This window comes from Papio anubis, unplaced genomic scaffold, assembly GCF_008728515.1.
Source record: "Papio anubis isolate 15944 unplaced genomic scaffold, Panubis1.0 scaffold137, whole genome shotgun sequence".
Classification (NCBI taxonomy): Eukaryota; Metazoa; Chordata; class Mammalia; order Primates; family Cercopithecidae; genus Papio; species Papio anubis.
In genome coordinates, this window is record NW_022161325.1 from 101,705 (window position 1) to 107,789 (window position 6,085).

Consider the following 6,085-nt stretch of genomic DNA (forward strand, 5'->3'; position numbering starts at 1 on the left):
CACTAACTCACTGGTGGCGCTGAGCCAGCCCCTACTGTGCTGGGTCTCACCAGCCGGATTCAGCACCTCTCAGTTTCTCTCCCACTGTGGAGACTTTTTCAGCTCCATGAGTCCATAACCAGTGATCCCATTAGGAAACAATGCAGTTTCTAGAATTTTATGTCTGTAGGGAATACATCCACTTCTGGCTGAACTGTCCCTAAAATGCTGCTTAACATAGAGCTTCCAAACTTTCAAGCCTCAATAATGGCTCCAAGGAATTCAGTGTTTTCTTCTGCACCAAATGAATGCTGGAGCCAGAGGAAGGGCCCTGGACAGGGCTTAGTTGGTTTGGTTTGAAGAAGGAACTTGACCTTCCTGTTTTCCCTTGCAGTGGCCTCCAGGGCCGCTGTCTCTGGGCCTCTTCCCAAACCCCTACCACCATGTTATCACACCCTGAGAGTCCAGGCCCTTGGGTGGCCCACAATTGCTCGCCATGCCTGGCCTTTCTCCAGCTGTCTCTCTCCTTGCCTGCTGAGAAGCTCCTCCTTATAGGAAGCTGCTCTCAGGTAGGGAGTAGCCACACTCAGGCATAATACTTTCTGAAGAATTTAACTGCAGATGTCCTATAGAAGGAAAAAGTCAATTAAGCTTCCGAAGAAATTAAAGTTAAGTAGTAGAACTTGTGGGATCAATGATAAACGGAGATGGAAATGTTTTATGGCATGAAAACCTTCCAGCACAAAATTTTTGGATTTGGGTGTGTCTCTACTTTTTCTTTTTTCAACCATGTGGTCTTAGGAAATTTATTTAACCACCGTAAAATTCTATGTCTATGCCTATAAAATGGCTATGGAGCCACTGATCTACCCCCACAAGATAACGTGAAAGTGCTTGCAAACTGTAAAGCTCAGCACAGACCTCAATGTCCATGCCCCGCCCCCAGTACCCTGCCTCCTCCTCTGCCAGGGTGTCATCTTCATCTCAGCCCTGACACTCAGAGCCCTGGAGAGAAGAGGGAGGGATGTACACCGGCGCTTTCCCTTCCAGCCTTCCCACACTGCATCCCGTCCCCACCTCCCAACTCACCACAGGGATTTCCAAATGTTGCTTTGTGTGTGTGGATTTTTCCCCCCAAGAACACTCCAAATTTCTGGAATCCACAAGCTGAATTTCACCACAGGGTTTCTGACACCGCCTATGAAAGGACAACGGGACTCTGTGCCAGGGCGGAAGGGAGGAGGGTCTGTGTGGAGCTTTTCTACGTCACGGCTAAAATCAGGGGACCTGGGGATCTTGCTTCTTTTTCCCCCTATCCAAAAACGTGTCCCTTCTGACAATATTCACAGAATCTCTCAGCTCCCCCCACCCAAAGACTGGGCAGTGTGACGACAGGCTTGGTCCAATTTTACAATCAAGCAGCACTTGGAATGGGGCTATTCCCACACATGAAGGCCAGTCAGAAGACTCCCCGCCAGCCCCAAAAAGAGTGGACACACTTATTTATGTAAAGGTAGACATTTCTGGTCATTGCCAAAGATGAATATTTTATAAAGTCGTAACTTCTTGGGAATTATTATAGTTATTTCTAGTTACCATTAGCCTCACATAGTAACAATTTGTTCCCAAATAAGTTTAGGAATTTTTCCAAAGATGCTAACATAGAAATCAGAGTGAATAAAACAAAGCCAATTTATAGGCTACTAGAACATCGTAAAGAGAGGGGCCATCACATTGACTGAGCCCCAGTCTGATGAATTAAGTAATGCACCCTGTGTGACAATGTAACAGACCAATGAGGGGTAGGTTAGAACCCAGTTCTTCTAATCCAGGCCAGCTCCTGGCTGGTTGAGAATGAAATGGCAATAAAATAATATAAACTAAAACATAATTATGAGCCAAAAATAAAAGGCAACTTTAAAACTGGTTAAAAATGAAATGTCTATTTAAGTCCAACTAACAAACACACACATACAAATTAAAATTAAGTGAGAAAGAGCAATGGAAGATGCAAATTTCAGACAGGTAGAGTAAATGTTAACAGGAAACCCTTTAAGCTGTCCACTGATCTGGAATTTTTAGAGTTCTAGGGACCCTAGGGGTTATAAATCTGAGGTGGAAGTGATTTTATGTTGGGAAAACAAAAGTCGTTGGGAAAACAAAAGTCAGAGGCAAAACAATAACAAAATTCTGGGGTTTGTTACAAATTAAAGTCAGAAGTAGATTTGTAACCTCATTTTTGGTGAAAATGACAAAACAGGATAAATAAAGAAAACACTTCCTTTCCCCTCCTCACAAAGGGAACAAAATACCAGTTACAAGAAAAACAAAATAATTAAGAGAATTCCTGAACCAGACAAAATTTACAAGTTTAGGGCACACAGTTATGTGCCTGCAGTCCCAGCTGCTTGGGAGGCCAGAGGATTACTTGAGCCCTGGAGGCTGAGGCCAGCTTGGACAACAAGCAAGAGACCCTATCTCAAAAAACATTGCCTGTTTGCCTAGGGTTAGTGTCCAAGCCAAGTTGCTACAGGGTGAAGCCCTTATAGTGGATCTGAACAGCAAGCTGAAGACAGATGTCCTGTGAGTGTTCTTTGCTGGCAGGGTGTAGGGGTGGTGAGGACTGAGAAGTCTGGGAAGAAAGAGCCCATTGTAAGGACTTGCAGTCCATAGATATTCGCCTCCCCTGCCATCCACTTTCTCTGTTCTAGCCTCTTGCGCTAGCAGAGTACAACACTAACCATGGGGATTGAGCCTCATAGTTATCCAACAAGTACAGGTGCCCCTCAACTTACCACTGTGCTCATCCCTATGTGTCCATTGTACGTTGGAAATATTGTAAATTGAAAGTGCAGGCTGGGCGCCATGGCTCATGCCTGTAATCTCAGCACTTTCGGAGGCTGAGGCAGGCGGAGCACGAGGTCAGGAGATCAAGACCATCCTGGCCAACATGGTGAAACCCCATCTTTACTAAAAATACAAAAATTAGCCAGGCGTGGTGGCGCATGCCTGTAATCCCAGCTACTTGGGAGCCTGAGGCAGGAGGATAGCTTGAACCCAGGAGTCAGAGGTTGCAGTGAACCGAGACGGCGCCACTGCACTCCAGCCTAGTGACAGAGCCAGACTCCCTCTCAAAAAAAGGGGGGGGGGGGTTGCATTGAGTCCACCTAACCTACCAAACATCATAGCTTAGCCCAGCCTACCTTAAATGTGCTCAGAACACTTACATTAGTGCACAATTAGGCAAAATCATTTAACACAAAGCCCATTTTATAATAAAGTGTTGAATAGCTCATATAATTTATTGAATATTGTACGGAAAGTGAGAAACAGAATGGTTGTATGGGTACTCGAAGTACAGTTTCTACTAAAAGTGAACGTCACAGCATTATAAAATTGAAAAATCACAAGTTGAATCACTATAAGTCAGAGGTGTCTATAATTAAGATAACTCCTGAGTCCTCCCCAGATGTTCCCAGTTTGATTAGGGTAGGTGTCCAAACCAGATTGTCACAGAGTAAAGATTTGTCTTACTGAGCACTGTCAGCTCAATGCATAGTTTACCCCTGGACCTCCCACGGCCCAGCTTCCAAGTGGCCAGAGGCGAAGCTCTTCTAGAAAAAGAAAGGAAGAGAATTGCATGGGCAGCATCAGATGTCCAGAACTCCTGAACAATGGAAATGAGACTAGAACAAAACTCATAGTAACCCAACATAGACCTTACAGTTAAAGAATTCTTGCTGTAGAATTTTCAACTACGACAAAGTTGAGAATGTGGCTCAACTTTAAGCATTATACTAGTAAATCCCAGGGATCTAGACTTCCAATTTTCTGTATCAGATTTGTCCAAAATCATGCTAAGTACCTAAAGAAAGGAACAATGTATATATGACACAGCGGTGTCCTTGAAAATAAAAAATGACAAGTTATGGAATAGAATGCAGTTGTATAACAGAAAATGTTCTTTTTCAAATTCATTGGCCAGAAACATAGAATTTTGAACCTGGAAGAAATTAATATGAGACCCAGGTTTAGGATAGTGATACCGTCTAACAAAATGCGACACAGGGCTTTGGAAGGGGCCAGGGCAATGAGAGGCCTTGAAAGTACAAGTATTTTTAACTTCATGTTGTATCTACTATAAACACATCACTGTGTAATTCCTCTGAATCGTTGTTTACTGCATTTCATTGAACCATAGGTTTAAACCTGGAAATATGAACTAGCTTGCCCATAGCCATACCTCTAGTTGTGGGGAAAGTCTGGGGTCAAGCTCAGTCTTTTGCATCCAAACCCAGAACTGTTTTCCCTACTCCCACTACATCTCCAATGACTCTGCATACACCAGTAATGATCCAAATGCAGCCCGTATTTTTTGGTTTTGGGTAGTCAAGAAAAGGTCTTAATCGTCTAGCATCTTGAAAGAATAAACACGAGTAACATTTAGAAGTAAAGTTACCTAGGACTTAGTCCAGCCCTAAGGCCAGTGGGTGATCCACGGCGCCATATGCCAGGCTGGTTACTGCCCAGATCTCTCCTGTCTGTGTTCATCACTGTTCTCCATTTCTTTCAGAATCAAGCGCCAGGGCTTAATTAAACTCCTGAGTAAAGCCTAAGGCACCATTAGGGGCTCAGTTGGTGAGCTGGCTGGTAGAAAGCACAGAGCAGTTTCCTGTGTTTGATTTCCACAGACACTGGGATTAAATTAGTAGTGCCATCTAATGTTCTCATCCCCCAAATCATGCATGCATGCATTCATTCATCCATCCATTCACTAATTCATTTGACATTCTTTTTTTTCTTTCTTTCTTTTTTCTTTTTTTTTTTCCCTTTGAGACAGAATCTTGCTCTGTCATGCAGTGGCATGATCTCAGCTCACTGCAACCTCTGCCTCTGGGGTTCAAGCGATTCTTCTGCCTCAGCCTCCTGAGGCACACACCACACCCAGCTAATTTTTGTATTTTTAGTAGAGATGGTGTTTCACCATGTTGGCCAGGCTAGTCTCAAACTCCTTGCCTCAAGTGATCCACCCACCTAGGCCTCCCAAAGTGCTGGGATTACAGATGTGAGCTGCCATGCCCGGCCCATTTGACATTCTTAATGAATGCCTTAGGACACAGAACACATCCATTTCCTCCCTCAAGGAGTTTACAGTCATTTTGAGAACATAAGAAATGAACTTATGAAAAAAAAGTTAAGGTGCAGCAAGTGGGCAGAACAGAGAAGTGGAGAAAGAGGCTCCTCGATGTGGAGCTGATCAGGGAGGCCTTCACGGAGGAGGCAGGGCCTGCAAGCTTCTGGGAGGAGCTAGGTGTGAAGCCTCTTGATTCTTCCATTCCTTGGTAGAACACAGAAATATTCCAGTGACACTGAGGAGTAGGACTTATCAGTCAGTTGCTTGGGGACTTAATCTCTGAAGTGTCCTCAAAGTGGAAAATAATGTAATCAAGGATCCAGTGTCTTCGGGATCCAGTGTCCACAGGCCCCTTGGGGCCAGGCTCAGCCCAACAGACAGATGTGTGTTCTTCACAGGCACTAGTTCAGTTGAAACAGTGGCTCTCTGCCACATCAGTGTCCCTTCTTATAACATAAGACTCCATCTCAGAAAAATCAAACCAATGAAAACAAACAAACCAACACCACATAACTTGTAACTCTCCTTTTGTTATGCTCAGATGAAACCCATAGATAATATATCTACCTACACACAACATTTTCTCCCAAAATTCATAATATCAAAAAAAATGTAATGCACTCACTGGGTTATAATCAAGAAAGAAAGAAAAGCAATTTTATAGAAAAATAAGCATTTCAGTATCTGAAAAAACTTGTACATGACTACACTGGAAAACCTAGTGTGTAGTTAGATGTCTGCACCTATGTGTAGAGTCGCCATGAATGCAATAGATATAAATGCACACAGATTCACATGTGTTTTTAGGATGGCTCAAACACTGTGATCACCATTGCCATACATAACATGATTTTCCAAAATGGTGAACAATCTTCAAAAAGTCCTGAACAAACATGTACCATCTTCACTCTATGCTGCATTCCTGAAAAATTCAGTGTATGTTAAAACTGCAAAAAAAAAAAAAAAAAAAAA